General features: G+C 44.0%; 1 protein-coding gene across 16 annotated transcripts in view; it reads right to left on the bottom strand.

The window, feature by feature from the left end:
* Positions 1-23,980, bottom strand: part of DAB1 (DAB adaptor protein 1) — a 386,755-nt gene that overhangs the window by 326,236 nt on the left and 36,539 nt on the right. For 11 of the 16 annotated variants that reach the window (XM_072974361.1, XM_072974347.1, XM_072974355.1 and 8 more), the window contains exon 2: positions 6,158-6,278. The exons of 4 other annotated variants lie outside the window; for them this stretch is intronic. The gene's annotated coding sequence lies outside the window, so the exon portion shown is untranslated. Of the gene's footprint in view, positions 1-6,157; positions 6,279-14,124; positions 14,173-23,980 lie in introns of those variants that run through there. One more of the 16 variants, XM_072974353.1, reaches the window with a different exon arrangement.

The following is a 23,980-nucleotide window of genomic DNA, read 5'->3' as shown; positions in this document are numbered from 1 at the left end:
TGGGCCAACTCCTTAAAATAAATCTCTTTCTATAGATACACACTGCCAAGTAATTCTGCTTCTTGGGAGAATGCTGACTAATATACAGTGTTGTTTTTTGGGTTTTTTTTTTTATTTTACCTCCTAATCCCATTCCTTACCTTTTCAATTCAGCATATTCAGCACATATTTTCTGAGAGCCCCCATGAACCCACCACGGCACTAGGCTTGGTAACAAGGTGGAGAAGATACTCTCTGTTCAGTCCTCTTCTGCCCCTACTCTTCCATCCCTTGGTAGTCCACCCGCCTCCTCCCTGGATTACAAGATCCTTGAGAACTGTGACCAGTCTTTGTAGCACATCAAGCAGACAACAGAGTCTATCCAAACAGACAACAGAGTAAATGCCCATCCATGTCAGTAGAATGAATACTATTTTTGCTTGCCGTTGTGTTGTTTACCATTTTCTGAGTGTGTGCAAGGCGCTCTGCTAGATGCTTAGCATTCATTTCTATCTCATTTTGTCCCAATTTTAAGGAACAGAAAAGGAGACACCAAGAGGTTAGGTTACTTGCCTCATTTATTCACATTGAGAAGTCCACTGAACCCAAAGCCAGTGGACTTCTCACCCCTGCTTCTGCTACGGTTCCCCACTCCTCCCTCTTCCAAACTGCAAATAACAGATGGAGCCCGGGATGAACGAGCAGTGCCAGAGCTCTGGGGCCTGCAGCCAAACTTCACAAACGTACAACTTCATAGCCTACAAGAGGCGAAGTATAAAAATGAAGGCAAAGGCATGTTATCTATAAACACCTCAAAGCGTCTTTTCCTTTCACTTAAACATTCCCCAGTAATTGTTTTTACTGCAGTTAATCATAAAAATGGATCACCTCAAGTTTTTGAAAGAAATTCTCCTTCAAAATATGTCAACTTCGTGTCATGAATTCATTTATAACGAGACCACGTGATGCCTCCGAGTACCACATTTTATTTAAACATGACATTTTTTTTCATTCTGTTTTGATTCCACATCTGAAAATCACTTCTATCAATCTTTCATTGGAGCCATACATAACTGTTTTGCTCACTGAAACATTAAACACAGACTCAGGCTCCCAGAATCAAATTAAAAATAAAATAAACTAGTATCTGGCTGACGTTCAGAGCATCATATGCAGGGAGACCACAGATTTCAGAACTGCTGTGAACCCACTTCCAAGAGCAAAATCAATCAACCCTAATCCTTTTGGATCTCAGATAACTTCAAAAGTCCAAAGACTTCACGGAGGGTTGATTTTTCTTTTTGAGATTCAATTTGAGAAACCGTTTACTATTCTGATTCTGAAAGGGGTATGACATCGCCAATGAAATCTCCAGACTCAGGTGGGGCATTGATTGGGATCAATGATTTTCTGCATCAGTTGCTGCCGGGTTGAGGGCGGGGGGTTGGGATGCACACCACCTACACACTTTCCCCGTAATGCATCATTCTCTTTCTAAACGGTGGCAGCAAACTGGCATGTCTAATATTGTTTTCCTCCCTTCTTTCATTCAGGACGATGTCCCACATGGGCCCTGAGTGTCTGAAAAAAGAAGCATTTCCCAGGTTCTAAGGAGGAAGGGAACTCTGGCCAATTCATCATGCTTTGTCCACTAATGATAGACTCCTGCATAAGAGCTCCCATAACTAGGGAGAGGCAGCCAGCTTGAAACAGAGTGAATCAACTGTCAACGGGTGGGGTCTGGAGGCCAGCAGAGCTGTGATTAGAATTTTCAATCAGGATTTATCAAGCTTTGGGAGTGGCGAGAGACCTCTGCAGAGGCATATTCCCCCATCAGCCCTATCTTCCCTCCTTCTATCAGCAGAGTGAAGTCCTCAGGGCCACGGAAAACTCAGTGTATTGTTGACTCAAAGGACAAAACTTGAAAAGAGCTACCAAAGTGGGGCAGGCATGGCAGAGTTAAATGACTTCCTCTCCACAACGCCCAGATGAGATGCCCCTAAAGACAAGGCTGATCTTGCCCTGCCTGATCAAACCCTCTGATTCCAGCTCAGGATTTGCAGGTACACACTACTATACAGAAAACAGACAAACAAGGTCCTACTGAACAGCACAGGGAACTATATTCAATACCTTGAAACAGCCTATAATGAACAAGAATGTGAAAAGGAATATATATATAACTGAATCACTACGCTGTACACCAGAAACTAACACAACATTGTAAATAGACTATAATTAAAAAAAAACTGATCTCTTTTTTTCCTCCTCCTTTTTCCGTCTTTCCTTCCTTCCTCCTTTCAGGCTTATCTTCCTGTCTCTCCCTCCTTCTTTCTTACCTTCCTCCTTGTCTATGTACATTCCTTCGTTTTACATGTATTAAGCACTTACAAAGGACAATCAGTTCCTAACGGAAGAATTCGAAGTCTGCTGGGAGAGGGACACCCACACACAGGCAGCCCTGACTAGAGAGTGAAATCCAACACCAGGGGGGATGGAATACAGTGGAACTGGGGGAAGAGGGGCAGCGACGTCCAGAAAAGCTTCCTAGACGAAGTGAGAACGTGTTGCCAGCAGAGGAAACAGCCCACACAAATGCCCAAGGACAAAAGGGTGTGGTATTTTCAAGGGAATGAAGCTGTTACCAGTGACGCTGGGGCAGTTTATGGGGGCGTGATACGGAATGAGAGGCAGACAAGGCCCTGTTAAAGCTTTATACGTAAGGCTTTTATGAAAGCAATGGAGAGAAAACAAGAGGCCCTAAGCAGAAGTGATGGTGGTGACTCGATTTTTAATTAAACCTCAATAAATACACACCCACACACACAGGTCCTCTCTGAGTATGCTATTTACAACTGCAACCTAACTCGCTAGTTATCCCCTTTCTGTTTTTCATTTTTCTCCATCACTCTCATCACCATCTAGTACCAGATCGACTTTTATTGTCTATCTGCCTCCACTAAAATGTAAGCTCCTTTTTGAGAGCAGGGTTTTTTGGTTTTGTCCACAGCTGTATCCTTTGGACCTAGAATACTGTTTAGCATGTGGTTGATAGCCCCTGAATATTGCTGAATAATACAGTCTTTTCTGAGATGGTAAAACTCATCTCAACATTTTATTTGGAGAAAAGACTTTGACTTTGCAGTGGACACACCACTTAAACTCGCTCAGTCTCCATGCCCTGCAGAATGCAGGTGAAACACCTATTTTAAAAGAAGTGATAGTGGAAAAGTTGTGCAAAGATCTTAGAACATTAACAGACCTATGGTCAGCCTTCAGTAAACTTCAACGACCATTGTCTGTTTTTGTTGACATCCTCTAATGTTCACTGCCCAGGAAACTCTTGAGGAAAAGACTGGGGGGGGGGGGAGGGTCTCAGTCATCCAGCACATACGGGGGACTCAATGAATGGCTTCTGAGACCATCATCCCAAGGGATTCTCTCTTTAGATCAGAAGGTAAGTCACTTCCTTAGCATATTCTCAAAATCACAATTAGCTCTTTCCAAAGAGAAAGAAGTCTTGGAAATGTAATGTGCTTGTATTTTCCACCAGGCAGTTTCAAGTGCAAAGCTCAGCTGTAGCCAGTGAGGGTCCTAGAACCATGTATCCGTGCTCCCTGGGAGGGCTGCCAATCATACTCCAGGACACCATCATACAGCCGGCACAGCGCTTCGTAATATTGCTTTGAAATTCTGACTGCTTCCCACAGGAGAGCAGGAGCCTCTTAACAGAACGATTCCACTGATGGAAGGAAAAGCAGCAAGATACAGAATTAAGGGCCTGGAATCTAGCGCCCAACTTCTGGGTTTGAATCCCAACTCTGCCACTTTCTAGCTGTGTGACCTTCAGAAAGTGACTTAACCTCTCTGTCCCTCAACTACATGTTGGGGACAATAATGACCCTACCTCCCAGGGCCACTGCATGGATGAACTAAGTCAACCCTGTGAAGCACTTAGAACAGTACCTGGCACACAGTACACATTCAAAAAATGTTACATTTTCTCATCAATACATCTTAGAACCAAACAAGGTTATCCAAACAATGCTTATTAAATGGTCAGTGTAACATCAACACTTTCAAATTTCCTTTGTTGCCCACTGAAAATGATAGGAAAGTGGCTCAGGCACAACTCCATTCTGATCCCTGCTCAGAGAAATGTTTAAAAACTATTAATAACTCAAAAGGTTCTGCCCTTCTGGTTGCAAGACTTGAGGCACACCCTAACTTAACTGCAGAAGCTCAATTTCTTCACCTGTGAAACTCATCTGTCTCCCGGAGTTCCTCCGTGGCCCAATGAGGAAACATCCAATGTTTTACAAACACAAGAGCACCATAAAATACTAAGCTGGTATCACAAACAGAAAAGCTCCAGTCACTCAGCAAAAGAGAGGGTTAAAAAAAAAAAAAAGGCACATCCAACTACTTTGTCTTCTTACATTTGTGCAAAATTAAAATGACTCTTTGCAGAATCCAATTTGGATAAGCCCATGTCAATACTACTAATACAAGCCATCACTAATGACAAGATTGATGGCTCAGGAGGGCGAGTCATTTCATGTTCGTTGTGCATCATGTTTAATTCGCCAAAAGGAGTTTGTGTGTATAATTAATGCGCTTTTCTTCCTGGCTTCATTTGGAAACATATAAAGGGTCTCGAGGGAATTCTGTAAGTTAGAAACAATTAATAAAATAAAACCACTTCATTAAAGAGAATAATTGGAGCTTATTTTAGACCAGAAGACGAGGGGTAAAAAATCACTTCGGAAACACACTGTATAAAAATTGCTGAGTTTTGAAAGAAAGAAGGATCTGCAGCTAGAACAGAACACATGTAAGTCACGATGGTGGACCGCTTCCCTAGGCCCTTTGTTCTGGAATGATTTAAATCCAACCAACTTGACCTGTACATGAAATGCAAGGTTACTGACCCATGATGACAAGTATTGTTCTTATGCAGGAAACCTTTACTTATTCATTATCTCGATGCACACGGAAAGCCCCTTTCAGCCCAGGGGTGGAAAGCAGCCCCTCTCCCTCTGCCTTTCAGAGACTCTCAGTCAGTCTAGTTAGGGGAAGAGAGAAATCCACACACAACTAAAATGCAGAGGAACACACGCAGAGGCAAGAGAAGGCTCCCAACCCCACCTGGGAGAAGCAAGCTGTGCTTCTGGGTATTCAGGTAAAAATGAGCATTTATCAACAGAGCAACAGAAATTGCAATTACAGACATATCATTATACACTTAGTCCCAGACTATGAATGTACACATTGCTTTGGTAAATTACATAAAACCCAGTATGTCCCAAGAATAGAGTACACGTTTCAGAGCAGAGAGAGATGAAGTTGGAAACCAGATGGGGAAAGAGCATGTTCACCGAATTAGAAAAACTAGTCCAAATCAAATAATTACGTAATCCTGCGTGTCCATAACATCTCCAGGCTTCAGCTTTCTCCTGAATAAAAGTGAGGTCCAGGATCACGCAGATGGTGGCACCCTATATGATGGTCCCCAATTATCTGTGCCCTTTCCAGGGAGAGGTTTGTTCATCCAGGCCTTCTGTCATGCGACTGCCAGCACCTCAAGGGAGATGGAGGACATGCCCTACCCCCTTGTCAGGTTTGGCCTTGTGACCAGTTTGGCCAATGGGATACAAGTGGGTATAACACTGTATTGAGCAGAAACTCTGAAAGCACTTATGTTGTTCAGTTCAGACTTCTGTATTTCTGCCTTCTGTTGTGAGAAACACAGAGCCTGGGTTCCTGGAAAAACAAGACTCTTGGAACTGAGCTGAGCAGAGCTGCAGCTGACCCGACGACTACTGAAATTCCGTGAATCAAGACAGCAAAAGATCACCAATACGGAGATGAGCGACCAGCTCGTAGGCTAAGAGGAAGTCAAACAGGCAATGATACAAGAATGAGAAAAGCGCCAGGATAAATACACCCGTGGTGCAGTACTGAGGAACTAATAACACAGGGAGACACTTGTCCCATAGCAGGCATTTAACCAATGTCTGATTCCTTCACCTTAGAACTTTTGGAAGGAGGCAAAAGTCTCAGATTTAAGGAATTATGATGAAGGTCATGCCAAAGAGCGACTACGTTAATTTGCTCCATCTTAGACACCTGCCGTCAGAATTGACTGGACATACCCCAGCCTGGTTATCAGATCTACCTTGGGCAAGTCCTTCAGCTCTTTGCGTCTCAAGTTTCTCATCTGGGAAATAAACAAAGTTGCTCTGTATCTTCTTCAAACAGCAGTTATGATCACCATATTCATTAATCCATGCGGAGTCCTAAAAAGAAAGCCTGATGCAGTATGTGCTCAATAAATGCAAACCATTGTTACTATTGATTACTATTACCATTCAATAACCAGTACCTGCTGCAGTCTCCTAAGAGGGGATCACTCCTGTACGTACTCAGCTACAAAACACATTTTAGGTTTTACTTTTAACTATAAACTGATGACCCACCCAAAATATAGGTATGCACACACACACACAAACACACACACACATGTGCACATGCACAACCCTTTACAGGGTCAGAAATTTTACTGTTTAGAACTGTTACTGTTAGAACCTCTGTCATCATTTTTTGGTGATAAAAAATTCTTTTTCAATTTCTTTGAAAACGTTTAGTGAAAAGATACAGCAGTGAACCATTTGGACTAAGTATAGTTTAACTACTTTGGTATTAGTAATTACCTGTTTCTTAGGTAAATTCCTTACAGTGAATTTCCATTGTAACTACCCAACTCCAAAATGCCTGGGCAGATTATTAAAAAAACAATCAATATAAGTCTTTGAAAGTTTATTCATTCATAGGAAAAATGGATCTATTTCCTTGTCCTCCATGGTTGAAGGCAGTGGTTTATTGTCTCAGTGACTTTAAAATTGAAGTCAGTGGCTCTTAAACTTTAGGGAGGGGGGTGACAGATCCCTATGAGAGGGACCAAAACCTTGCACACACTCTCCAGACAAATGCAAATCAGGAATTCAGAATCCCAGCCACATTCTTTCCCGCAGTTCCACAGCTGACAGAAGGTATGATGGCCCGGGAGTCAGACGTAAAAGAGGGGTAAGGGAAGGGGGACACCTATAACATAAAGTAGTTCCCATTCCAAGTACGAGGGACAGAGGCCCAAATAGATCTCTTCCAGGACAATTTTCAAATCCCCTGTTTCATGGAGATCGCTGGGCTAACTGAGTCTCAATGTTTGTGCTCCATTTCCTCATTATAAAACGGAGTTAATAATAGTTCTCTCATGGAGCTGTTGCAAAAATTCAGTAAGGTGGTCCACACAAGGTGCTTGGCACATTACAAGCTCTTAACAAATACCAGCTACTATTCCCATGAACAGGATGCAAGGCACGGAGGCCCAGAAAGGGAAATAATTTGCCCAAGGTCGCACAGCTCCTGGGTAGCAGAGTGGGGTGGGATACCGACGGGCTCCAAGAGGAGAGCTTACAAATGAGCCGAACGCTGGAGTTGACAAACCAGAGCATCTAGAGATAAGAAGTGCTCGAATCAGCTGCTGTTTGTTTGTGGCTCAGCTGTTCCACCGCACCAGCTGCTCCAACACTCAGGCGCGTCTTAGCGCAGCACAGAATCACCCCGTCCTATGTTCATCCCCTCAGCCTCAAACCTAATTTCAGCCCTAGAGAGTTTTTTTTTTTTTTAATGGAGACCTAAAATTGACTATCCGTTCCTATTTATAGTAAAGGGATGTTTCCTATGAAAACGCCTTGTAAGGATTCAGATGCCTCTTCCCTCAGCAGCTTCCCCCCTGGCCATTTTGGGTCTATTTGGATTCCTCCCCTGATTGAAACACGTCTCAGAGTCTCTCACTGCTGAAGGGGCAGGAGCTGATGACAGGTCCACAGCTGTGGGGGGTGCCCAGGGCCAGGGCTGATGAGACAGAGCCCAAGAAAAGCCAGCGCGACCCCCACTTTGGAGCTGGGGGAGAAACCATTTGAACAGGAAAAGCCAGCAGATTTGCAGGGGAGTGTTAAAGATCTAGCTAGCCCAATCCAAAATTCCAAAATCAGAACACCAAGAACATGGGAAATTGTTTAAATAAAAAGACAAACTATCAGGCACGTGGCCTCGTCACAGCAGTGAGCCACACTGGGACAAGGGACCAGGGCCACCGACCCCACACTGCTGTCTATGCTATGGAAACCCTGGGACTCGCCCGGCTCTCTCGGGCCTCAGCTGCCTTATATGCCAAACAACCAGGCAGAGGCAAGACAGAAGGCTAAGCTATCCACAAAGTTCTTCTGTGTTTTGGAGTCAAAGGGAGAGAAGAATATTTACAGCAACATGTTCCGTAATAGTAAAAACGTAGACACGAGCCAAACACCTCCATCACTATATGAGATAAAGAAAGAGATACTCCGAGAACGGAGTATTATACAGCAGTGAAAGTGAACGGACTATATCTACATGCATCAACATCAAGAAATCTTGAAAATGTAGAGAACCAAAGTCACGAGAGTATTTTACAATGATAGTTGTATTTATGTGAAGCTCAAAAGCAGGCAAAATGAAATCCAATAATAAACTGTCTCTGGATACCTGTGAAAAGACATCAAGGAAATGATCAACATGAAGTTCAGGCTAGAAGTTACCTGGGAAGCAGACAGGGGGATGCTATCAAGGAGGAGACCTTAGGAAGCTTCCAGAGACTCATGGCATTCTGTTTCGAGGCCTGAGGAGTAGGCATCCGGGTATTTAGAAATTTTTTATTTTACTGTTGTTCATTAACTGTCCACAGATGTGGTCACAGACTCTTTTGTACATATTCTGCATTTCATAATAAAAAAACAGGTCTGACAGGTCCCGACATTTTAATTTAAAAGGACTACTACATTCCAACTGAATGCATGGTACACAGTTAAACCCCACACCAGCTTGGCGACACAGCTAATACTGTCTTCATTTAGCAGATTAAGACACTGGGGTTCTGAGCCGTTCAGTAAAGAGGACAGACTCCAGGTCAGGTGGGGTCTCTCTGCCTGCAAAGCTGCTGTGCACTTTGCACTGTACCAGGTTTTGGGTAGGCAGGCCAAGCGTCATTCTTTCCCCCACGCTACTGAGAAGGAAAGAGCCTCAAAAAGATGTCATGATTTGCTCAAGGCTGCCCAGGAATTTGTAATTAAAAGAGCAGGAGTCCTAATCTGACCCTGAAGTCCAGGTTCTTTCTAGCATGCGCGGCTAAATCCTGTAAACTGCAGGTAAGCAGAAACAGGTATTTACGTGTGAGTTCCAAACGACAGGAAATAGACTAAGCCTCTCCGGTTTATCCCCTTTTGATCTGGCTTGCATGAGGTCCGGGACTTTATCTCCGATACGTGCATCAGTGGAAAGGTGTGCGGAAAGATAGGACGATGCGAATATGGTGATCCGAATGTAATTTTCATATCCAAATGTGTCCTGCTCATTGCAGGACCAACTTTCCCCAAGGACACTGTGTGCAAATATGTGCAAACATGTTCGTGCCTCCTCCTCACAGCCCCAAATAGCAAAATGGCATTACTCCATCTTCTCATGTCCCTGGATTTTCTAATTTAAATAGTGCTATTGTCTGTCTTGTTTATGAGTTTGTTTCCCACCTCAGGAAATTTCAACCCACACGTAAGCTACAAATGTGCTTCCTTCCATTTTTTCCCATTACTCTTAATTAGGTAGTAAAATACAATCCACCTACGTGAACAAGATGGGTAAAAGAAAGTAATAGCTAAATGCATTTTTCATTTCACACAGAACGATTTGTAAGCAGAGTCAGAACGTCCCCTGAAGCTAACCACACCGCGCTTCCACCAGTTGAGGGCGGGTTTGGCGGTTTTCATCCATCACTGAACGTCAGCGCTGCAGGGGACACCAGGAATCCACCCCATTATCTAGCACAGTGCTCGGCACACGGCAGTGGCTTATTAAATGTTTGAAAGTTAAATAATAATCGTTAATAATTACAGCAGCTAATACATATAGGAAAAGCTTATTCCATCTCGGATACTGTTGCAAACATTATGTCTACAGGAATTAACTTACTTCACCTTCACGATATATCAAAAGGTTGGTATTGTTATTATCCTCACCTCAAAGACAGGAAACTTAAGGCTCCAAATGACTTTGGACTTGTCCAACATCACACAGCTGGGGAGCAAGAGAACTGGAATCCAAGCTGTTGACTCTAATGCCTGTGTTCTTAATCCCCACGGTTATTCTCAACATCTCTTCAAAGAGATGAGAAGAATGAAGTGCAGGAACATAAAATGACTATACAAAGCTCGCATAAAATGGTACTCTGGGAAAAAAAACAGAGCCTTGGAGTGTGAAAGACAGTTTCCAATCAGAGCTAGGTGCCTTATCTGTTTGGGGATCTTACTGGTTTGTCCAGAGACCTACTGGGGTTGGGCCCCAGCAGTTTGAAGATTGTAGGACTGCTGTCAGCTTTATTTGCATGTTTTCATCTTCCCCGGTCAAACGAAGACAGTAGCATCTACCCCAGCAGAATGCAGTGAGAATCAAGTCAGTAAAACAACAAATGCTCCCCAAATGGCAACGACCCAAAGAAACCCTGTAATTCAAGTTTCAGTCTCACGCCATGCACAGGTCTTCCCACTGCATATGGGTACCCTTATCTAAGAAGGGTTTTCACCTCTCACCTCCCAAAACTCGCAAGAGGCTGATATTAGAAACACACTAAGAACAAGGTCACACGCTAACATAGGGGAGAGCTGGGCAGGGTTTGAAAGGAAGTAGCTTAGGACTTTAGGAAAGTTGAGTATTACATTTGCTCCATCATGATGCCCAAAAAATGCCCGAAAGAGGTTAACTCACATCAATAGGACAGGCAGTACTACTTCACGGTCAACGGGGATAATGGAAGTAGACAGATCCCGGGTTGTATCCGGCCCCCTGTGCTTGCTAGCAGCAAGTCAGGCGGCCTCTCCGGGTCTTCTCATTCCTACTACAAATGCTGTGATGACTTATCACAACGGCTGGTGCGGATTAAGAGTTTAATCCATGGGAGTAAAAACTCAATTTTTTGAGAGAGGAGCAGGAAAGAGATTCAACCCCTCCTCTGGGCTTGGCGCCTGTGCAGTATCAAGATAATGTAGAGTCAAAGGACTATCTAACAAGAAGGAATTAAAAAGTCAGGGAAAATATTTTTCCCCTATAGGACTAAGAACTTGATGCTCTATTAACAAGCATTTTCCTTTTCTGTATGTTATTCATCCACCATGTACAGAAAATTTGTGGGTAAGAAATATGAGTGATGCATACACATGTCCCAGGCAAGGGCCTACAAAGTAGACATGGAGGAGATTTTATTATATAGTACAATGAACATTTGTACATTTGTTTTCTTCCCTGTAATGGTTATCAGCCCAATGAATTCTCAAATCAGTCTTATCCTCCCAGAGGAAGGAGAGGTTCTAAGCTTGGGTTCTGAGTTGAGGCCTGAGATGAAATCATGGCTCTACTCTAGACCCACTAGGAAACTTCCTTCTCTGGGCCATGGGAGTACCTCGTGTGGTCATGATGAATATCCAAGCAGGACCCGAAACTCAAAAATGTATGTGAGTGAGTGCAATTAAAGTAAGGGTCGTTATTAATGAAACTCCTCATTATGCTGAATGAGGAGGACAGCAATGAACGACTAATGAACGACTGAACCAACATCACCATCGCCCAGCTAAGACGTCAAGGAGCCGGGTCTGGAACCAGGGCCTGTGTTCCTGCCTGGTGACATGCTAACCAGCCCTCCTTCCAGGCTTTCTTTTGGGCTCAGCATTTCCTCTCAGCCCCTGTGATAAATAACATTCCTCCTGTAATGACTGCCACATTCGCCAATGTTACCTCCAACAGAAACCTTCACTGGCAGCCCCCAAACACAGCCTTCTTACCTCTAAGACTGTGTTCATTTCATTATGTTCAGTATGTTCAAGTGTCTGCTTGTTCTCAGTCTCCTCACCAAAATGTGAGCTCCTAAAGGCAGAGACCATGTCCTGCCGACCACTGTGTCTTACACTGCCCAGGAAATAGTAGCTGACAAAAATGATGGCCATAAGGAGAGTGCAAAATAAGGTCACAAGAAAGCATGTGTTTTGCGAGAGGGTCACTCAACAGAGAAAACACCTAGATTCAAGTTGCAGCTTTGTTAGTTAACTGCCTTTTTTTTTCCTTCTAATTTTAACAGCATAATTCCCCTTCTCTGGACCTCTGTGTACTCAAAGTAAAAGCAAATAGTTGCACTTGAACATTTCTAAGTGATCTCTAAGTCCAATGTTTTAGCAGTCTAGGAAAACCACTGTTTATTAGCACATGTGAATCACAGTCTAATTTTATTGGAAGGGAGTGGAGGAAGAGTGAGATACAGTTAAGAGGAGAGTGAAAAAAGAAAAAATCTGTGCCCTTGGACAAGTCATCTCATCTCCCAGTGACTTCCAGTTTCCTCATCTGTAAATCACAAAGGGTTGAACCAGGTCATCTCTACCATCTTCTCTGATTTTAACTTAAGTGCCTTTTAATTCCACTTTCCTCCTCAAGCCTTGAGTCCTGACCTAGAAATCCACTGTACCTTGTAAATGTTTTTTACAGTCTTTTAAAAATCACACCATTATAGTGGTCAAGCCTACAGAATGAATTTAAATCTAAAGTTTAAAAAGTGACTTCAAATGCCTTCCAATAACCCTAACTTTTATGCCGTTTCAGCACTCATCTTGGGAAGGGTTGCAATCCTCTGACTTTAATCACTTCAAATGCAGGCCTTGGAAAAAGAGTCACCGTGGAGACTGGCTACAGCCCTGGAAGGGCAGCCAGGGGAGTTCTGGGAATCAGAAGCCACTATATGCACAGCTGTGATGACCTGGGAATGTAAAATAAAATAATTCGTCCCCATCCCGAACCAGAACACTCTTGTTCTTGTCAGTGTGGATCCAAAAAGACTCAAGACACTTCCCTGGACGTGGGTCCCCAAGACACTGAGTGTGAAGTTCAAAGGAGGCAAAGTGTTCAGGCCTTCCGGAGGCCCATCTGTGAAGTAGCCAACATCAGACTGCGGTAATCAAGAACGCACCCCTGGCGGCATGTGACCCTGGATGTTTTGTTAATGCATCATTTTAATGTCCCTATGACATGCCAGGTGGCCATTCACCAATACTGACTGAACACCTGCTATGTGCTGGTCGTTCAGATGCTGGGATGAGGAAGAGTACTAAAGAGTCTCAGTTGAGTTTTTTATGGAAATACATAAAAACATACTTACGCACATACGTACAGACACATAAAAACATACATTTCTGGAAGCTAAACACATACTGAGTGACAGGTAATTGGTTTCTCTTATTACTCCAGCAAATATTTCCTGGGGGCACATTCCGTCCCAGGCCAAGGAGATACAGAACGCTCACAGCCCCGCCCTTAGGGCTCAGATGCTAGAGCAGAAGTCAACGTATGAACAAGCGTTTAGAACCCTGGGCTTTGTGTTTGCCTCTCCTTTTAAACTCTCAGAGATGTCACTTCATTCTGTATTTAGAATACTGAAGGGCCTTGACTGGACACCATGTTAAGGGAGTGATTCTCAACCACAGGCTCTTTTACACTCTCCCCGCTGCCCCCCAACAGGGGACAACAACTGAAGACAGTTTAGATTGTCACAACTGGTGGGAGGAGATGCTACTGACATCTACTGAGTAGAGATCAGGAATGCAGCAAACCAACTTCTAATGTACAGTGAAAAATCACTTGGCACAACATATCGATGGTACTGAGACTGAGAAATCCTGATTAACGTATGTTTGGCCAGTCTAAAGATGTTAGGGTTAAATTTGAAAACTCAGCGATATTTAGAGAATTGAAAAATTTAGGAAAGATGCCTGTAGTTAAGTTAAAAAAAAAAATCTAAAGAATCAAAGAAAAACTATTCAACTGGATTTGCATGGAAATAATAAACATTTGCAGAATGCATTAATGTTTGCCTTACCCGAGAGGAAATTCAGGGACATTTACAAATTATGACAATTTCTCTTATACGTGCCATAAAATGGTGTGTTTAATACCTCTTGATTCACCAGGGAGAGAACAGTGCCCCAGCCTGCCTTTGGTTTTCCACCTCGTGGGACCTACCGTTTAAGACCTTACATCTCTCAGTTACAAGAACTTATCTCCAGAAAGACACATGGGCCCTGAGGCCCACTTCAAGATTTGAAGAAGGCTGTAATTCAGGCATCAGACAATCAATATTCCAATTTGGAATTTAGCACTTTGGAGCCAGAATGCTCAGAAATACACATAAAGGGTCTGCTTATGATTGAGGCCCAACGCATATTTATAATATAATCACCTAATAAAAACGGTAATGACCTCCGGCTGACTTAACACAGCATGCTTTGGCACACAAACTCCGTGAAAGGATTTTCACAGACCTTGCCTTCAAGAAAATACAACCAAGTTTTGTTTTGTTTTTTTTTTTCTTTCTTTCTTTTTTTTCTATCCAGGCTGAAGAGCCCAGACAAAAAAAAAAAATATCATTTTGCTTTCAGAGTGTCGACATGCACAGTATGTATGGGAGATTATCTCGTAATAATATGATACTGTCCTCCAGAACTCTGCTTAGACGTGTGACCTTTAAGACAAATGTGTAATACACTTCTCAGTTCATCCCCTTTACAAGCAAAATTCAATCTCTCTCCCTTTCCACGGCCAACCTAAAAATAAATCACGATGCCCACTGATGGATGTACTTAGCTGTGGGTGTGTTTGCTCCATCCCTCTGCTTCCTCTGCCCAGCTTCCATGACCCCTTAATGACGCTCAACAGTGATAATGTTTCAACAACACAGGCCTGGACTGATAAGCCAAGTGAGCAGTTAAGAGCATATAAAGTTCCCTGGAAGAGAGAAAGAGAGAGTATCTGCGGGTGTGTGTGCTTGTAGGTGCACGCGCACATGTGTGTTTAACAGAAACAGTCCTGGTACAACCCCGCTACCCCTCCAGGCCTAGCTGAAAGCATTTATATTTAATGTTAGATAAAAGAGAACAGCACACAGCAGCTACAAGTGCAAAACGGGGTGGGGTGGCGTGAAGCGGTCTCAACTCTATCGGTTTATCTACGTCCCAAATTGCCTGTGCTCTACTGTTTCCACATCTGAAAATTACTTCCAGAATCTATTAGAGAAGTGGCTAAAAAGAAATCAGCAGTTACAAATTCTGGTCCAAGCAGAATAAATCCATGGGTGGGGAGGGATGGCTCCCCTCACCACCGGCAAAGGCATGAACATATTTATTTCAAGAACATAATTGCTAGGTTCTCATAAAATTCAAGTTCATTTTCTCCCACTGCAAATTTTAGATCTGGGGCACCATTCTGAAACGCCTACCAGAAGATACTTAAAGGATTATTAAAGAGGAATCAGATATAATTTTTCCAGCCTATTTCAGACGCCTCCAGGAAGCACATCACAAAGGGAGGAAAAAAAAGTATGTGCTTCTTTTCTACAGCCAGGAAAATTCTTGCTCACAAACCCTTCTCTGGCACACCCAGGGAGACTGGTCCCTTTGCTTAAATTTGAATCTGTTGACTGAGGCATGCTAAGTGTACTTCTGACAAATTAACACACGGAAACCAACCAACAAAAAATTTTGTTTTAACAGTAAACATTTGTTGAATGAGTGAACAAATGAGTTATTTTATGATTGATGATAAAGCTCAATGTTTTGGCAGAAAAGTAAACAAGAAAAGAATAAACTAAAAAGTGCTAAGAATAGATAAGCATTTTTGTCAAAGCCATATAATATCAATTACCTAAAAGAACAAAGTTTTGTCATTTCAACTCCTAATTCACTAATACAGAAGAACATGTAAACCTTTACTAATTTATTTTAAATGTCTATATCAAGAAAAATATTATTTCTTGATATGAATTCTGGTTACAAACCAAAAAGAGACTCACGGACATAGAAAACTATGGTAGCCGAAGGGAAAAGGGTGGGGAGAAATAAATTAGGGGTTGGAAATTGACAGACACACATTACTATATATAAAATAGATAAACAACAAGGACCTACTGTGTAGTACAGGGAACTATATTAAATTTCCTATAATAACATATAATGGAAAAGAATCTGAAAAGAAAAAAAAAAATATATATATATATAACTGAATCACTTTGCTGTACACCTGAAACTAACATTATAAATCAATAACACTTCAATACAAAATTTTAAAAAAATATTATTTCTTCCCTGGAAAGCAAACTTTGGATGGAAGTAAATGATCTTACAAATTATTACCATTCTGCCAATACTGGGCATAAAAAGAAATGCATCCCAGAGTAAATCGCCTTTCCAATTATACGGAATAAATTCAGAGCTGCATTATTTGCAAATTTTAAAAATGAAGTGTTTAAGCTGCAAAAGCTTTATGCTGTCCCAGAGACCTGGCCGGTTCTCTCCTCATCCTCTGCTCTCCTCTCAAACAGGACCACTTGGCCCCACCTGAAGGGTCTGCCTGGGTAGCTCGCAACACTGATGACACATTACAATCACTTATGGATCTTTTATAAAATACCCGGGTTGCACTGCCCCCCGCTACCCCCAGACGATGATGTAACTGCTTTGGAACTGGCCCATGCACAGGTATTTATTAAAGAAGATTTAATAATGTGCAGCCGGTGCTTGGGGGCTCTGTCTCATCCCAGGAGGGTGGCTGAAGCCCACCCTGTAGGGCCGGAAGGCTGAAAGTCCCTCCCCTGAACTCTCACAGGGCTCAGCGTCCCGTCTCCTAGCGGCTGGTCCTGCCATGACCTGCCACTCTGTCCCAGGCCTCGGGGTTCCTCCTGTTCCGAGACACTAACCCTCAGTGCGGGTGCCTCCCTTGAGGGCTTGTTCCGCCACCCTGATGTACAGGTCTCGACCCCTCTGCCTGTCCCTGGCTGTGTCACAGCTGGCACAGGGAGCGGCTGATGGGGACAGAGGGCTCCCACGGGCTTGGTCCCGAGCTCACCCTAGAAGCAGCCCTCTATGCAAGCAGGTGGCCGTCCCCTCTCCCACTATCTCCTCCACCACAGCCACGGAGTCCTCAGTACCGCGCCACGTGCCTGCCCTACGGGCCCTCGCTGACCTCTCAGAACTGCCCCCAAAGTCGGGAAACACCGTGAGCACCACTTCAGTCGTGACAGAAACCGCAGTGATGCCCCTGCCTCCGGTCACAGAGCCAGGAAGGAGCAGAGGTGACACGTGAATCCAACTGATGACAGAGGCCACTGTCCTCCTCTGCTGGAGCTGCCAGAACACACTACCACAGAAACAACAGAAATCTGTCACAGTTCTGGAAGCTGCAAAGTCCAGCCTCAGGGCACTGGCAGATCTGGTGTCTGGTGGGACCCATTTCCTCATTCATAGGCAGCCGTCTTTGGACTGCATCCTCACCTGGCAGAAGAGGAAAGCATTTCACGGGGCCTCTTTGATACAGGCACTAACCTAACTGGTGACCTCATGCCCATGACCTTAGCACCATCCAAAGCCCCACCTCCAAACACCATCAACATCAGGGGGTTTAGGTTTCAACACAGGAATTTGAAGGGGATGCAAACATGCAGTCTACAGCAGGCACGCCTCCAACCACCCTCTGTGCCTGCTCTGTCCCAGGCACTGTGCTGAGCTCTTTACAGACATTAACACATTTAATCCTGCCAGACCCCTACGAAGCCAGTCAAGGAGACTGCAGCACAGACAAGACGTGCCATGTGCCCAAGGTCACAGCGCTAGCAAAACTCCGAGGCAGGAACTGAATCCAGGCTGTCTGACTCTTGAGTCCCAACTCTGGACCACTTGGCCCCATTCCCTTCTCAACCACCACCCTGGGCTGTCACAGAGGTGACACAGCCACTGCCGTGACCCTCTGTCATTACTCTCAGCACATTTCCCACGTGCACGTGGCTGCATCGCCCACAAGCTGAAGCCACCTGAATGTAAGAACAGTCTCACTCAATTGCACCTCCTTCAAATCGAACACAGTACCTGGCATACAGCAGGCATATAATGAGGAGCTGTTCAACCCAAGCATTTATTCCCTCATTCAACTGACATCTTGTATATTGCCTTCTGTGAGCTTCCAGGGACAGAACTGACCACGGTCCCCGTCTTCATTGTGTAAGTGCAGAGGCAGGGACACAGCTAACTGTCACATACCATGCTGAGTGTGCTAACAGGGATACAAACAAGGGGCTGGGATGTGTTACCAGTGATTCAACACACAGCCTGAAGTTCCCCTCGTGGCTCCACTGTCCTGTCTTCCATGACCACCCAACCAAGACAGTCTGATGGTTTTCTTCTTCTTTTTTTTTTTTTTATTGAAGTGTAGTCGGTTTACAATGTTGTGTTAATTTCTGGGGTACAGCATAGTGATTCAGATATATATATACACATATATACCTTTTCATTATAGGCTATTACAAGGTACTGAGTAGCTCCCAGTGCTCTACAGTAGGACCTTGTCGTTTATCCATTTCATACACAGTAGCGTGTATCCGCCAATCCCGAACTCCGAATGTTCCCAAAGCAAACAGCTGTGCCGAAGCTGATGACAAAGCACTGCAGCTTTGAAGTGTGCAGCCCACGGCTGAACCCCTTCTACTCCCAGCCCCGGGTTTCTCTAATCTGTCCTCATATATTTACAACGATTGGCTCAATGGGCAAGGAATTGCGCTCCTTCAGTCTCGTCGAGTCTCACACGTTGCTGGGGAACTGTCACGGCGAAGCCGGTGCTGCCTGGCAGAGTAATTCCCACACTGCTCTGGCTTGTAAAGGTCCGTTAGCCTCCCACAGGTAGATGGAAAAATTCCATCCTTTGTTTCTGACCATACTGTTTGCTACTAGAGGGCTGGTAAGAACTGTGAGAATTTTAGCACCCTGAACGCAGGGATACTTGGCTGTTTCATTCACCACTGAATCCCCAGCGCCCGGAAGAGTCCCTGGAAAATACTGGGTGCTCAATAAATATTAGTTGTATAAATAAATAAATACCTATTTGTTTACATGTTTGTATCCAGCTACTTGGGAGCTTCTTGGGGACAAGGATGGCTTTTAATGTCCAGTACCTAGCAAAGTGCCTGGCCCATAGGAGATACTGAATAAATGTCTCATGAATGAGCAGATGAATGGACAGGTGGATGGAGAAACAGAAAACAGTTCTAAGATAGAGACACATTAAAGCACAAAGCCTACTGAGAAATTAGCATCAACTAATTTTATGAAGGGGAAAAATAAGGTAGTATCTTGCTCCAGGGTTCTTTTCAACAAAACTTCCCTTGTTAAGCACACACAGGCATGCACACATGCAAGTACACAGAACCTTAAAGAATTGTTACGTCTACCTGGAAGACATGAATTTGATTATGGAGTCTGACAAAGTTAAAAGGCGGAACACTGATAAGCAGTCTATTGGTATAAAGCAGTGTTTATCAAAGGTGGTCTAGGGTCTACCTACATCATATTCATCTGTGGATCCTGTTAGAAATAGACGTCCTAGCCCGACTTGTCTGCAGTGTCAGAGTCTTTGCAGAGTGGCACCCAGTAACTGGCAACTTTGACAAGTTTCCCGGGCGATTTATATCCAATAAAATTTGAGAATCACAGGCACATGTACCTAGTCTTCAACTTTAGCTACTGCCAAGGGTACACTGGAGAGTCAGACAAACGGAAATACATGTAAGATAAGGCAGAGGACACTTTTCCAGGGAGACCTCCCTCTGAGTGACTCAAAGACTCAAAATGTAAGGTGTTATAGTTGATGCTGTGTTACCTAAGAAACCTCTATCAGTCAGGGCCCAGCAAGATCAAGATGGCATCCTCAAACCAGGTGACCTCAGCAGAGTGCGCTAAAAAAGGACTATGTGCAAAGGTGCAGGCAGAGTTACAGGGCAGCCACACGGGGGACGGCGGTATGCAGGGCTAGGGATCACGGGGAGCCACGCCTGGGGAGCTGTGTCACCGCAAGGCCTGAAGGGATGGGGGAAGGGGCGCTTACTAGAACTTAACACTGAGAAGTTGGGTGGAGAAGACCATTCTATGGGTCTGTGGCCTCTGAGGAAGCAAAGCAGCCAGCTGGCAGTGACCTTGAAATCAGAGATGGAGAACAAACTCCCCATCTTCGCCCAGGGCCCTCCATCAGCCTGTTGCTAGTGTTCCCACCACCCAAAGAAATCAGAAGCCAGAGAGGACAAGCATGCTAATGCAATTACAGAGGTTGGCCTCCCAGGACCCACAGCAGGATGGAGGCGAGACCTAAAGAGACAACGGAAGATGTCCAGCACGAACCTGCAGATCTCTGAAGAGAAGTCAATACTGACACTGCATCCGTGATTCCTTTCACCGGAGGGAAAGTGCCTCCCAATTAACAACTGGAAGAGCCACTGTGTTATCACTCACAGTCCCAAGGCTAGTTTGGCAATACAACTAATTGCTAACATTCCACCTCTGTCTAAAAACGAGACGGAGGCTGTCAGCAAAGAAAGGAGTTTGAGAATTGAAGACGTAGTTTAAAATCCTACGGCACTTGAGCCTGAAATGGGAATGTCTTTCTTAGCTACGAAATGGGTATAAATGAAGCCACCTAACTCTGTCCACCTTGGAACGTCTCCCTTAATCATCTCCTAAGATACTGCATATTAAGTGTCTTCCTGAAATTGCCAAGCCCTGTAAAATGTAAGTTATAATCGCCCCATTGAGTACAGTACAGATGTGCAAAATCTGTGCATGAGGAGGAGGGAGCAGCTGATTTTGTTTTCACACTTGGCTGATCTGTGCCCAAATCAAAGGCGAACCACAACATATGTTTCTGAGCGAGTTTTCGTATTTTTAGCAGCACATTAGGGAGGAGGAGTCACTGGGATGTACTGAATTTGGCAATGTGGCACAGCGTGTCTCAGCAACTTGGAGGGGGGTTAAGAACATATGTTTAATAGCCTTTTCCATGAACCCAAAAGGAGCACAGTGAGGATGTCATCGTCTGCGAAAACTGTCGCTGCTTTATGCATTGTCTACCTTTGATTAGCTTCACATTTAAAGTAAATTAACGGCGGTGGGATGAAACAAGCCCTGGAAGAAATGCCAAGAGACCCAGCTTCATGATGCTGCCTCAGTCACCAGCTGATCTACACACCTTGGGGGCTGAAGCTACTCTGAAGCTTCCAAACTGTGGGTGGCCCTCAGGTGATTTTTTTTTTATAGTTGTCTCAGGATCAAACAGGAGGGTCCCAGAAGGTGAGGACAAGGAGGTGATGAGATGGGACTGCCCGCTGAGCGCCCCTTCCCAAGTTTTTACCAATTTCATACAGTGGAGGTACAGGTGGAATCTCAAACAGGCTCCCACTGCTTAATACACCAAACAAATGAAAAGAAAACACTTTGAAGGCGACGACCTTAAGGTCCCATAAAATGTAATCTGAGATGGATTTATGAGCTCAGCCATGTCTTATTGCATTTGGAATTGTGAAGCCAAGAGTTTTTGCCCAAATTTCCCTTCCGGTCTAAAGCATGACCCAACCTACTTAATGAAGCTACAACGTAAGAATCGTTGACTCGGTGAAATTAACACTACAGCTCGCAGGCAGGTTTGTAATGAGTATTTTTTTAGAGTAAAGGTAGGCTGGGTCTTCAGCCCCCGGAACGGTTTAGCTGCTTTAGTGATGGTCTGATCACTACATGTTAGCAACTGCCTATGGTTGGAAACAGGCAAGTCAACCTCCCTCATTCAACCAAGCAGAGCCCCCAGGGAAGCAAACAATGTTGTCTGCTTGTTCACCAGCTGGAACAACTACCTCCCAAATTACACAAATGAGGACAAATTCACCCATCACGCATTGGATACAGTTTAATCTCCAAGTCACACAGAGACTACGATTTACCATTCTCTGCATTCTGCAGACAGGGAAACTGAGACATGAGAGCAAGAAAATCTAGCCTTTTTGTTGAAGGTCAAGGACTTGCTTTAGAACTCCATCACTCAAGAATGCCTGATGCCGGTTAAGTTATTTCACCTTTTTGGTCCCAGTTTTCCCAACTGCCAAATGGAAATGATGGCATTAGTTCACGTGTAAGTCCACACAAAGCTCTTAGAAAAGTGCCTGGCACATAGTAAACACTCAGGTGATGCTAGCTACTGCTTTTACTATTTTATTTGTCAATAAGTGACTATGTGCCAAGAACTTTGCAAAGGTTGAACAGACCATTCAACAAACATTTACTGAACACCTATAAGGTGCTAGACACTGTTCACTACATCACTTAATCCCACAACACTCTGAAGTAGGCAGTGTATCTCCATCATACAGATATGAGAACTGACACAGAGAAATTAATAACAACCAGCCATCAAGTAAAACTGACCCAAAGATACGAGGCTTTATCTTTCCTTAAGGCTGCTGTGAAAGCTGATCTGGTATCATATAAATAAGTCACTTAGCCCAGAGTAGGTCCCAAGAAGTAGTGGCTACTACCATTAACACAATCATTTATGTTACAGTACTGTTGAGTACACTGTTTGTCAAATAGCAATCATATACTATCTTTGTACTTTTAACACCTGTGTCTTTACTTCCTGTACATTTTTCAATAAGTGATCAGCATTTTAGATAATTCAGATAAACTGCTTGGCATCAAGCCCGGAACACAGTGATGATGATAATGATAATAATAATAATAACAACAAAAATGTATTCACTATTATTATTACTGCATGCCAGCACGAGGGATACAAAGGTGAAACAGCAAAGCTCTCTCTGCTCATACCGGGCTAAGTCTAGCAGGGAGACACATAAGCCAGTGCCAAGCAGACGAAGGAACATTTTACAGCAGGAGCTAAGATCTGTATCTGTCGAGAAAAATCAAGGAAGCCTTCACGGAGGAGGCAGCCTTTGGTTTATGGCATGCAGGATAAAGAGGAGTTTGTCAAATACACAATTAAGGGGCATTCCCAGCAGAAAGGCTGTGTCTAAGTCCTCCTCAAAACCCCAGCCCTGGCACAATATGCTGATCACATTACATAATCACTGACAATTATGAGTCTCCAATACCTCTTCTAAGCACATGTTTCTCCCCTCTCCCAAAATATTTCCATTCCAGAGACTTCCAGAGAGAGGAGAGTGAGAAAGAAAATCTCCTGAGTAATCTGCTTTTTGTGTAGAAACACAACCTCAACTTTCTTTATCATTCCCAAAGGGATGCTTCCACGCGACAGGCTAATCACCTGCAAAATCACCGCGAGGAGCTGGCTCTTGGTTACGTACAAGCAGAACGGCACTGACGGCATCTTCAGGTGGCTGGTTTTATAATTCAAGAAAGGCTGCTCTGATTTAGCTTATTTTTCCAATTCAAACTTGGAAGATAATGGAACAAACGGATACTAGTACCTGTCAAATGAATGGGAAACAGACATGCAGGAAAACAAGCCTCGGGTAGTCAGTCCCAGCTCTGCACATCTAGGCGTGGAGCTAGTGTTATCATTTTGGAGGCCAGAGCATAAAGCATAAGGCTCTGGAGTATTTTTACATAGAAGATGTTCCCCTTACACTACTGACGAGGTGTCAGTGTCTGTAGGTTAGGCACAGCCTTGCATCGCAGGGTTGGACACATCACTCGAGTAGACGGTTTGCTGTGTTCTTGCTTATTCTCCGTATTTTCAGGTCCGGCAAGCATCCCCGACACTGTCCAGCAAAGCTTGTAATGGAAATTTTTTATGCGGAAACCAGTTTCCCCGCTATTTTCTCCCGCACACACCATCTGCCTTGGCTCGCCTGCCATGCACAGAGGCTCCAAAATCCACTGAAATAAATCTGTGGGGGGGTCTGTGCAACCAATTCTCAAAGAATATGACTCTATAGCTCCTCAGTCCATACCAACCCCTTAATAGTAACGACTGGGCATTACTGCTTTCAACATTTATCTCGGAACTGATGCTATGAAATTCAGTTTTAGCTCACTGC

This window comes from Vicugna pacos, chromosome 13, assembly GCF_048564905.1.
Source record: "Vicugna pacos chromosome 13, VicPac4, whole genome shotgun sequence".
Taxonomy (NCBI): domain Eukaryota; kingdom Metazoa; phylum Chordata; class Mammalia; order Artiodactyla; family Camelidae; genus Vicugna; species Vicugna pacos.
Note: the sequence above shows the minus strand (reverse complement) of the source record. Positions and strands in the feature narration are given on the sequence as shown.